The sequence below is a fragment of the Nanorana parkeri genome, unplaced genomic scaffold (genome assembly GCF_000935625.1).
Source record: "Nanorana parkeri isolate BGI_ZX_2015 unplaced genomic scaffold, ASM93562v1 scaffold2142, whole genome shotgun sequence".
NCBI classification, from domain to species: domain Eukaryota; kingdom Metazoa; phylum Chordata; class Amphibia; order Anura; family Dicroglossidae; genus Nanorana; species Nanorana parkeri.
In genome coordinates, this window is record NW_017308410.1 from 113,675 (window position 1) to 126,177 (window position 12,503).

Genomic DNA, 12,503 nt, shown 5'->3' on the forward strand with positions numbered 1-12,503 from the left:
TATCAGAAGTTAAAAGTCCCTCTACCCTCCCGTACATCAGAGTGCACCCCCTTACCTCGTGATGCTGCCGGTGGGAAGCTGGGGGCGGAGCAGGGAAACCGAAAATGCAGGGTCTGGAGAAGGACCAGAGGAGGCCTGGAGTCAGCTGCCGGAGTCTGCTGAATGCGGAGACCAGGGGAGGCAGAGACGAGGGGGTGCTGCGGCTGCACAGAGAGGTGCAGGATCTATAGGAGGAGTTCTGTTCTCCTTTCTGCTGCTGACTGCTGAGAAGAGGTGGGGGTGGAGATGAGGGGTGAGATGCAGCAGCAGGAGAGGTGCAAGGACCACATGAAATGGCTTGGTGGGCCGGATTCGCCCCGCGGGCCTTGTGTTTGACATATGTGCTCTACACAGTCCAGGCAGGTGGGCTGGACAAAGCGATACTTATGATGCACAATAAAATTACTGATTGGCCACAAATAAAGTTTCTAAAGTAACATATGTTATTATAAATAATGTGAAAAAGAAGATTTTCTAAAATTGCCTGCAGTTAGATGATTCATAATAGATCCTGAAAGCATGCTGCCAATCTGCCCTTCCGTGACTGTCAATAACAGAGAGGCGCTTCCTGCCTCCGCTTTCAATCAAATGGTCTTACATGTCCCTTCAGGCAGTGCTGCATGTCACGTAGGCAGCTGGGAGGTTGCCAGGCATAGTAAGCACAGCTTTTTTTTTTTTAGCTGCTTCCCGGCCGGCCATTGTAATAAACAGCTTCTTGGATGTGAGTGGGTGTTTTTAGACATCCTCGCTTGTCTAGCTCATTTTTAAGCAGTTTTCCCGCTCATTTTTAAGCAGTTTTCCCGTGCGGCGCACACGAGTGGGAAAACTGCTTAAAATTGTAAACAGCGATGGCTGTTTACATACAAGCAGTCAGGCGGCTGTAGAGCCACTGGATCGCTTGTATTATGCATGTGGGTGTGCGCCCCCTCCCCAGCTCCGCTGTGCCCAGTGCAGGCCCAGGACCCGCACAGCGGCTCGGTCACTGGAGATCAGAGGGAGATCATAACACGATCTCCCTCTGATCTCTCCCCCGTTCTCTGAATGCAGGAAGTGATGTATATTAATTTACTTCCGCATTCAGCTGTCATTCTCTGGCTTCTGTAGCTGGAGGGAAGCTGGTGAAGCAGTTCTGCATGATGAGATTTCAAAACGTTGCACTGAGTGTATTATGCATGTACGTCAATAAATAGACATATCTGATTTGCCATTGGAGTGCCGGTGTCCATATTTCTACCTATATTTACCCGACATGACCCCATCTTTTATATTTTACCATAAATTTGGGAAAGAATAAATGTTTTTTTAACATAACGCAGGGAAAACAGTTTTTTTTTTGAAATTTTTGGTACTTTTTTCATTATAGAAATAACTAAAAAACCTCAGTGGTTATAAATACCACCCAAAGAAAGCTCTATCCGTCCCCAAAAATAGTATAAAATCAATTTCAGTTCAGCATTGAACTCGATGGACTTTTTCAAATTAATAAAAAGACCACCTCATAAAAGATAGTGAGGTGGAAGGAGGTTAGCCTTTAACCAATGTAATAAGTAAATAGCCCAATGGCTTGTTTTAATTAGTACAAAATGTATTTAGAAAAAGTACAAGAGCGGCACCGTCTTGACGAGGTTTCTTTTAAAATTGGTAACGTTGTCAAGCAATAGATACATATAAAAACCATAGAGTGAACCAAAACAACACCATATAACTGGACCTCTCAGTAACTCCGCTTATAACCACTGCTTATAATGAGAACTGGTTCTAGCAGAATTGGCCGTTTCATTTGTCATATACAGACGTTAAGATTACATTTGCTGATAGGTAGTCAGACAATAATAGACTGATTAACCCAGGGGTCAGCAACCTTTTACACACGAAGTGCCATTTTTGAAACCATGAGACAACCAAGTGCCAGTAAACAATAGCACGCTGTAGTGTTAGTTACAGTTACATTTTTTCACTCATGGCTGTACTGCTAATAGTAAGTTAAACTCACTAATTATTCTAATGTGTTTACCTCGCCACTAGCAGCACAACTATGAGGGAAAATGTAATAACTGGTGCACACACCAAACATGTTCATATTTACATGTGCTGAAAAGTAAACTGGACTTTTTTAGTGTGATCCCAGTGTCTTTATTTCATGGTTCAGTTGTGCTATCTCTGGCCTGCAGGCTGTTACTGTCAGCTGACCTCAGACCAGCACCAATGCATACTTTGAATGCCAGATCTCAGAGCAGCACCAATGCCCTGCAGACTTCAGGCCAGCAGCACCAATGCCCTGCAGATCTCAGGCCAGCAGCACCAATAGCCCTGCAGACCTCAGGCCAGCAGCACCAATGCCCTGCAGATCTCAGGCCAGCAGCACCAATGCCCTGCAGGCCTGAGGCCAGCAGCACCAATGCCCTGCAGACCTCAGCCCAGCAGCACAGTCTCCGGCAGGATGGTGTTGAAACCCTCCTGTCGGGCAGGGTGCGGTAATCATCCCGCGGGCTGGTACATGAGGGATCCTCCAGGCAAGCGCTTGCGCAGACTAAGTTGAGGGCCTCTGCCGCTCAGTCACGTGAGGGAGGTGGGTGGGCCAGGGATGTAATTGACAGCCGGCTCGAGTGGTCAACTACAAATGATAAAGCATAACGTCGCGTGCCAGCTACCAAGGCTTCGCATGCCAGGCTGGGCACGCGTCGGGGGTTGCCGACCCCCGGATTAACCCCTTGCTGGTGTAGCCACAGAGGCTGCTTGCTATGCACAGTTAGCGCTGGTTTGTGTGTCAGTATTCCTAATGTAAGCAAGATAACATCTCCGAGAAAGGGACCAGCTGTTCACTGCGCTTGAAGGGATTAAGGGGGGGACAGTGGGGTCAGTGTTTTTCCCAATAGTTCTCCTTAGGTTAACGGGAGGACACAAACTAGCGTCCTCCCGTTACCGTAAGCTCAGTATACCGCTAGCTACAGCTCGCGGTATACTGAGACGCCGCAGCCGGAGCGGATCCCGACGTAGATGACGGGATCCGCCCAGCTGCGTGAGGGACAGCTGGCTCTGCCTATCTAGAGGCAGAGCCAGCTGTACCCGCCCCCTCCCCCGTCCGTTCCGCCAGTCAGCGCTGGCAGATCGGAGTGGGGAGAGGGAAATCCAGCCCCTCCCCCTGTCACGGCAGAGAGCTGTGACAGGATCGAGAGGTGAGCAAACCTGGTATGTGTTCGCTCACCTCCCGATCTACTGAGCCGACCTGTGACAGTCTCATTGTCACAGTTCGGCTAGAACTATGAGGTGAGTGGAAATCACTCATCTCATAGTTCTCCTTTAATGAATCATCAAGACCACAGGTGAGGTGGTCTTATGAGGTGGTCTTTTTATTCATATGCATATAGGTTATTAACCGTTGATGTTGCATATAATAGTGGTAGTGCTATATTTTTGGTTAATGGTTTGTGGGACCAGATAGTCCCTTTCGCTATACCACCAATTTTGACAAGAGATTTCTAAGTGCGGCACCTGGTGACCGAGTTCCCTGCTGTTTTATTCGGAGGTGACAAGTGAATTTTGACTATGGCATATGTATTGGGGACAGATATTGATGTTGAAATCAGGGAGGCCTTTCAGAAAGGTTGTGCTCAAGCTCCAGATATAGGAGGATACAATAAAGAGGAAATTTAGACATTATAAAAACCTCGTTATTAAACATTTGAATAGAAAGTGGGACATTATGTCCCTAGAATCGTATATAGATACAGGTATAATACCCAGGGGGCTAAGTGAGAAAATCATTCCAGCAGAACATTTTTCAAACCGAGAGATTTCTGGATAAATGGAAAAAACAGTGTACACAGCATGGTCTAACAATCATGAAACTTATAGCAGAGGAAGAAAAATGTCAACTTCTAGAAATCCAACAACTAATTGATGAGAGTAGACAAGAACTTGATCCATTTAAAAAACATGCACATTTTGAGAAACAAAATTAATTTCTTAAGAGGTTGAAAGAAAACAAAGGAACATGAGGTCTGTTAAACAATCAAACTATCAAAGGGATGTAGAGAATTGGGAGAAAGGTGAGAGATTTTTGATTTAAACTCTAGAAGAGGGAGGAGTAATTCTAGGAAAAAATCACATAGGCCCCGTTCACACCTGTACGTTTTGTAGCGCGTTCTACGCTCTACGAACACTCTACAGAATGCTCAAACATGAAAATCCCATTGTTTTCTATGGGTATGGTTCACACCTTGCCGTATTTCAGCCCGTCTGAACGTGCTACAAAACAGCCTACGCCTGAAAAGGTACAGGAGCTTCTTTGCGGCGTATTGGGCCGTTTTGTAGCGCGTTCTTGGCCATAGACTTCGACGTGAATGTGCTGAAATAGTGTTTGCTCGTTTTTGTCATCAAAAAGCGCGCCTATAACACGCGTTCCGCACAGGACTACAGACTCCACCCCAGGCTTGCAGACTGTATTTTTCGGCCGAAGAAGAAGCAGCAAAATGGACGATTCAGCAGCATGTGGCCTGCTCGATACAGAGGCGTTCATACGCCTGGTGCAGACGAAACCCTGTCTATTCGACATGAGGCATGCTAATTATAAAAACCGGCGAATCAGGCGACGTTCATGGGAAGAAATTGGACAGATTACATGGCCTGATTGGGAAAGTTTCAGCAAGCAAGTGAAAGCAGCAAAAGGTACATCTCAGCAGTGTTTCCATGTGTGGTGTGTTTTCATGCAGAATGCATGCAGTGTGCTCATGCAGATTGTGTGCAGTGTTTTCATGTGACATGCGTGCAGTGTTATCATGCGACATGCGTGCATTGTTTTCATGTGACATGCGTGCAGTGTTTTCATGTGACATGCGTGCAGTGTTATCATGCGACATGCGTGCATTGTTTTCATGTGACATGCGTGCAGTGTTATCATGCGACATGCGTGCATTGTTTTCATGTGACATGCGTCATGCATGCAGTGTTTTCAAGTGCATTAGAAAAAACAATGCTCAGATATAAGTTATATTTAAAGAGACTTTATTAGGACCAGAACAAGGATAAATGGTTTAAATCATGATTGGATTGCCTGCATCTGCCATGACACCTCCCCCTCAGGTGTCATGAAATATGCCGCAAATTGGTCACGAATGGTGGTACCATGCGTTGTACCACGGCTGCCGCTCCAATGGCTACTCTCCATGCAATGCACCAATGAGTCGTCAAATAGAAAGCGTTTTCTATTTTAAGATTGATTGGCGAGTGCAGAAAGCGCCATTTATTGGACAGTATGCCAAAGGTACACTCCACCACCCTGCGTGCTCTGGTGAGCCTATAATTGAAGACCCTCTTCTCCAGGCTCAGTCCACGACTAGAGTAGGGCCTCATTAAATGCTCACCAAGAGCAAATGCCTCGTCTCCTACAAACACAAAAGGAATTGCAGGTTGAGCGGTACCAGGCAGCGTGGTGTTCCCCGGGAGGTCCAGATCACTGTGGCGCAGCATGAGTCCAAAGTCAGAATGGGCGAATACCGCCGAGTCTGAGCTGCTGCCGTAGGATCCCACGTCAATGTAGCGGAAGCAGTAGTTGGCATCTGCTACCGCAAAAAGAACGACAGAAAAAAATTTCTTGTAATTAAAAAAACGACTGCCACTCCCAATAGGTTTTATGATGCGAATATGTTTTCCGTCTATGGCTCCCACACAGTTTGGAAAATTGCATGACGTGGCAAAAAGTTCTGCAATTTGCATCCACTCCTCCTTGGTGGGCTTGGGCATGACCACATCACGCAGGACATCCCAAATCGCACAGCATGTTTCCTGGATGATCTTGCTTGCAGTCGATTTCCCAATCATAAATGCGTAGTGCAGACTTGCAAAGGACTGTCCAGTAGCTAAATACCTAGAAAATTACAGATAAAAGCAATAATTAGTTCATGTTTACATTTTGTTTTCACAGTAAATCTCATCAAAAACAAATGGAAGAGTGTGAAGGACGCCTTTACGTGCCACAGGTGCAAAGAGAGGGAGTACAGAAGTGGATCTGCTGCAAGTGCCCCCTGCAGATATATACATGCCGAGCAGCTTGCATTTTTGATTCCTTGCATGGAAATGCATAGGTAAGACACGGCAATTACAAGTAACATGTCATGAATATAGTTTAATGTAACATGCAGATAATAATATATTGCACATAATAATGTATTGTTTATTACTTTACAGTACTGACAGTAGCTGGGGGCCTACTGAGAGGCAGGAAGAGGACGAGGAGGACCCGACCACTGAGCCGTCCTTCTCCCCAGCACCAGAGACCCCACCCCCACAAAACCCTACAACACCACCACCACCAGTGACACCAACCCCATCTGCCCCACCAGCCAGGGGACCTGTACGTAGACGTACAGTACTCAGGCCACGTAGACAGAGGGCTGAACGCGAGGAGGACAGGCTCATAGAAGTCCTTGACTCCATGGCCCATCCTGTACCCCAACTTTCCCAATCGGCACATTTCCTGCTCAGCTTGGATCGAAAACTGGAAATGGTGCCTTTAAACAGACAGAGGGCAATACGGGACGCAATCACCAGAGTCATGGACTCCAAACTTTTCCCGGAAGACTATCCACAACATGCCACTGCACCCATACCAGCCCCACCAATTAGACATCCACCTCAGCATGTCACACCCCTGCACTCACACACGTCCCAAGCATACCCACACACACCCATGCACCATCAGCACCACCCAGAAACATGGCACCCACATTCCCCATATGTTTTTCCCTCCATCAGCCTGGCACATAGCTCCACCTCCACCGCCCAAATGACAGCTGGCTTTCCCGCACGTGGAATGAGGGAGGACATGCAGGTGGACGAGCCTAACTTTGCACTCCAAAATTATCAGAATTTATAAATTTGGCACTCAAAGTTCCGTATTCCCATGTTTGTCTATAGGCACCATTTTCAGTTTCTGGTATGTTGAGCCCGGTTGAGCAGGAAAAATGCCTTTCCCCTTTGGCTGCTGTTGTGGCCTGGCTTGTATTTTTATTGCACTTTTATTGAAAGCCATTCAGAAATTTTAGATTTTATAAAAATTTTATACTATTTAACAATGAGTTTGTGTCTTTTTTTGGTTACTGTTTGAAAAGGTTTAAACTTATTTTAAGGATTTTTTTATGTTTATGGTTGTGGTACACATAAGTAGCATGGTCACACATGCCATACGTCAACATGCATATCCCAAACACACCCAGGGTACAACAGCACAACGCACAGGGCACAAGGCAATATACTATTCCATATAAATAACTCATTTCATACCTACAGCCACTGCACATCGCACTATAAAAAATAGGAATATAATTAAACATAGGAGTGATGTTTGTGAACTTACCGCAAAGTTATGATCAATCTTTCGGCTAGTGGAATGCTGTCTCTCATAAATGTGTCCTGGCACTCCAACTGGACAGACATCAAACCGAGCAGCTCATCAAAACTGTAACATATAAAAAAGATGGGGGTCAAAACTAGCAATTAGCTTCATTTTTTAACATTAGCATTTAGCAATATTAAGCAATAAGCATTGTATATGTACTAACCTGTTTATGGACATGCGTGTATAGGAAAATAATTTCTCCTCATGGCCACGGAGGTTTTCATACATGGCCCAAAACTGGCCTCTTTGTTGTCGGTTGGCAATGATTGGATGGACCCAGAACCTTCGCCTGCTCTGTCTCTTTCTCCTCAAACGAATAAGCCGCACAGCCGCAATGAATGCTGCAGTTCGTCGTCAGTTCACAAGCTCCATAATCACTCCACTCGGCACATTCTCCTCTACAACAAACAAACTGCACACAGCACACGGTCCTTTTCAGACAAAGAATCAGGAAAAGGAAAGGCTGCGCCTCAGGAAGTTTTTTTCATTGGACGCCTCCGTAAATAACGGAATTCATTTTCATTGGACGCCTCTGTAGTCCATCAAAAAACGCACGTACGCTGCGCGTTTTCTAATGTGCAAAAACGCTTCATAATACGCTCCAAAAACGTCGGGACAAAACGCGCGTAAAGTGCGCATACAGAAAACGCCAAGGTGTGAACCCAGCCTTAGACGGCAGGAAGTACAGGGGGAAGAATATTCAGCTAGTGAGAGTGAAGGAGGAGGACAGAGGAGATAGTTTTTTTTTAGAGGAGAGAGAACATTTAGAACAACCCAAAACAAATCGAGTGACCCGGGAAGGTATAGGGGTACCTGGGGAAGGCAAAGGGATTATAAAACTACAAGAGAACAAAATGTCAGTCAGAACAAGGAGCAGGTGGAATTATCGGTAAAAACATATGCGAGCAGGAGGAAAACAACAATGTGATTAACCTATCTACCTTCCATTTAAATAAAAACCACATCAATCTGTTAGTCTTACATCGGTAGTTTGTAAACTGTTAGAGGGAATGATTAAGGACTATTTGGTTGAATTTGTTCAGGATAATGGTATAGTTAGTGATAATCAGCATGGGTTTAGGAAAGACTGTTCCCGTCAGACTAACTTGCTAACTTTTTACGAGGGGGTAAGTAGAGATCTGGATGGAGGGAGGTCTGTGGATGTGGTATATCTGGATTTCTCAAAGGCTTTTGATATGGTACCTCAAACGCTTACTATACAAGCTGAGATCTATGGGCATAGATGGAAGGGTGTGTACATGGATAGAGAACTGGCTAAAGGAATGGGTACAGAGAGTATCAATAAATGGCGCCCTTTCAGATTGGGCTAGTGTCATGAGCGGTGTGCCTCAGGGTTCTGTGCTGGGATCCATGCTATTCAACATGTTTGTTAACGACATCGGGGAGGGTGTAAACAGCAATATTTCAGTGTTTGCTGACGATACCAAAATCGGGAGGGTAATAGAAACGGACCAAGATAGTATAACATTGCAGGAGGACCTGGACAAAATAGGGGAGTGGGCAACTATATGGCACATGAGGTTTAATGTCGATAAATGCAAAGTTATGCACTTTGGGACTAAAAATAAGCAAATGGGTTATACAGTTATGGGTATGCCGCTAGGGAAGACAGAAATGAAGATTTGGGGGTCAAAGTAGACCATACACTGAATAATAGCTTACAGTGCCAGGTTGCTGTAAGCAAAGCTAGTAGAGTCCTGTCCTGTATAAGGAAGGGAATGTTTTGCAGGGACAAGTCTATAATTTTGCCACTTTACACATCACTGGCTCGGCCTCACCTGGAGTATGCGGTCCAGTTTTGGGCACCAGTACACAGAAAGGATGTCCTTGAGCTGGAAAGAGTCCGGCGGAGGGCAACCAAACTCATTAAGGTAATGGAGGACCAGAACTATGAGACAAGGCTACTAAATTTAAATATGTTCACGCTGGAAGTAAGGAGATTAAGGGGGGATATAATTTTCATGTACAAGATGTTCAATGGTCATACCAACAAACTCTTTACGCTTAAACTCCATGACAAAGACTAGAGGCCACCACCTAAAATTGGTGGAAACAAAATTCCAACACAAGGGGCGAAAGGGGTTCTTCTCAGTTAGAGCGGTTAGGGTCTGGAACTCTCTGCCACAGGCAACGATTTCAGCAAATAGTGTGGAATCATTCAAGAAGCTTTTGGACTATTTCCTGAGAGACCGTAATGTACAGGGGTACAGGTACTCTTAAGAATTAGATGACACAGCGACCTATACATACACACGCACACAATAGGGTGGACTTGATGGACTTATGTCTTTATTCAACTTCAAATACTATGTAACTATGTAACTGTTATGACGTGGGCTGTCCTTCTCCCCAGTGGAGGGGATGGATAAGTTCACAATGTATAAAGATTTGAACTTATTTTTAAGAAAGGTATATTTGCATTACTTACATGAAAATAAAGGTGTAGGTAAAATGAGGCAAACAAAGTCTAATGCTGCTGAGACACAAGATCTACAGGCCTATAATGACTTAGTCGCTTTACTAGAGGAAAACATGGAAGAATTAGAATCCAATACGGCCAGCTATGAAAGGAGAACCACGCCTCTGCAGAAAAAAAATCGAGCACCATGCCCACCCTTAATAACAAAAGATATATTAACCTCTTTAGAGACCTGGTACAGAAAGATCTAACCACAATAGATTGGACTCGGAGAAGTAAGGACAATCTAACTAAAGAAGAAGAGCCCTCACCGAATTAAAAAGTACTCCTTACATAGTGATAAAACTGAGTGATAAAGGTGGGAATGTGGTTATTTTACCAGAGGAGATGTATGTAAGGGAGGTTAAATGCTTATTGGGGGATGTAAGTACCTATACTAAACTGGATAAATCACCCTTTGATAAGGTAAAACAGGACATCAATTTTAAATTAGATCTGGCTAAAGGAGATGAGTTTATAAAAGTTGAATGGTTTAAATGTGCCTACGTTCTACATTATTCCTAAAATCCATAAGGACAGGAGTAATCCACCAGGGAGACCAATTGTCTCGGGTGTAGACGGACCCTTGGAAAATGTGGGTAAATACATCGACACCCTACTTAAGGAATTAGTTATACAGCTCCCGTCCTACGTCAAAGACACAGGGGATGTCCTTAAAAAGATTCCGGATACTAATGTAGATAAGGGATCCCTTCTGGCCAGTATTGATGTAGAATCACTGAACACCTCCATCCCTCACTTCTGTGGGCTAGAGGCATTTGAATCTTTCCTAGGGCTAGGGTTCCCTGAAGCAGGACCGCAAAACGAATTCCTCCTAGAACTATTAGAATTTGCTCTCCAGAATAATTTTTTTCAGTTTGCAGGTGTGTCCTACAAACAAATTAAGTGAACCTTGATGGGGGTACCAGCCTATGCGTGCCTCCATCTGGGACTCTGGGAAGCACAGTCCGTATTTACACATCACATGTACCTGGACCACGTTCAACTGTGGCTCAGGTATATTGACCATATCCTGGTGGTCTGGCAGGGGTCCAGGGAGGACTTCTCACAATTTGTGGGTGACCTCAATAACAATACTAGGAATATTAAATTAACATTTGAGATAGATGAGGCTGAAATCTCTTTTCTGGACCTTAATATCAGGTCCTGTAAAGGCAGGCTACGCACAAAGACAGTTCGCAAACCTACAGCAGCCAATACATTGCTGCATGCGACTAGCCACCACCCGGAGTCTCTGGTGCGGGGCATCCCTATAGGACAATTCCAAAGGATCAAACGGAATTGCTCAGTGGAGGGCGACTATAGGGATGATTCCAAAGCCCTCTACCAGAGGTTCAGAAAGAGGGGCAACTCGCATGCAGTACTCAGACTTAGCCAGCAAATAATTGGTAAGAAAACTAGAGAATCTATCCTGGCAGATGAGGGAAAAAGAAAGCCCAGCATTCCAATGACACGGTCCGTTTTGTTACACAGTATGGTTCTAAATGGCACGCATTCAGAGGTATCCTTAGGAAACATTGGCATGTCTCGCAGCTTTACCCAAGCTTATCAAGGGTTGTGGGAGAATATCCCCAGTTGGTGGCACGACGAGCAAGGAATCTGAAGGACCATTTGGTCCATTCTGAGTATACCCCTAGCCCCTTAAATACCTGGCTATTAGATTTCAGCAGAGTGAAAGGAATGTTCCCATGCAGGAAATGTCAATCTGTCCGCATGTGAAAAAGACGAAAAACTTTGGGGACTCAGAAGGTAGAAAGGTATTCAAGATCATTATATCAACTGTAAATAATGTGAAACCTCGCACCACTACTCTAAGGCCCTGTTCACACCTTTACGTTTTGTCGCGCGTTCAACGCTCTATGAACGCTCTACAAAACGTACAAACTTGAAAATCCCATTGGTTTTCTATGAGTATGGTTCACACCTTTCCGTATTTCAGCCCGTCTGAACGCGCTACAAAACGGCCTACGCCTGAAAAGGTACATGTACTTCTTTGGGGCGTTTTGGTCTCGCGTTTCCATTGTGATACAGCCAAGTAGCCCTCGGAAACGCGCGTTTGTCGCGTGTTTTTTTTACCGCGAATAGCGGTAAAAACACGCGACGCAAAACAAACGCGCATATTCAATACGCCTAGGTGTGAACCCAGCCTAATCAAGTTAAGCAGCAGCTGAAATCTGTGTGGTCAGATATAACGTATGAAATTAATGGTAAAAGCCGCGATGTGTGAATGAGACCGCAAAAGTGTCAGATATAGTAGATACTGACCTTGGAATAATGTGATACAATGTGTAAAAAGTGCAAAACAAAGAAGAAACGCATGTATATAACATGCACCTTAGTGTAAATGTAATTGCTACAAAATATCCATGATGAAAAATCAAATGCACTAAATATTAACTGTGAATCAATGTGATGCAATGTGCAAAGAATACCAACTAGAAAAACGCATGTGTGTAACTTGCACTACAGTGAAAATAATAAATGGTTAAAAAATGTCCATGATCCTGGATCTTCAATAGTCCATTAAGTAAATAGAAGATAAAACATTGGATGTAGAATAGACTTAAG

General features: G+C 44.6%; 1 protein-coding gene across 1 annotated transcript in view; it reads right to left on the reverse strand.

Moving 5' to 3' along the window:
* Positions 1-12,503, reverse strand: part of NDUFAF7 (NADH:ubiquinone oxidoreductase complex assembly factor 7) — a 102,364-nt gene that overhangs the window by 19,388 nt on the left and 70,473 nt on the right. The window lies entirely within an intron of this gene.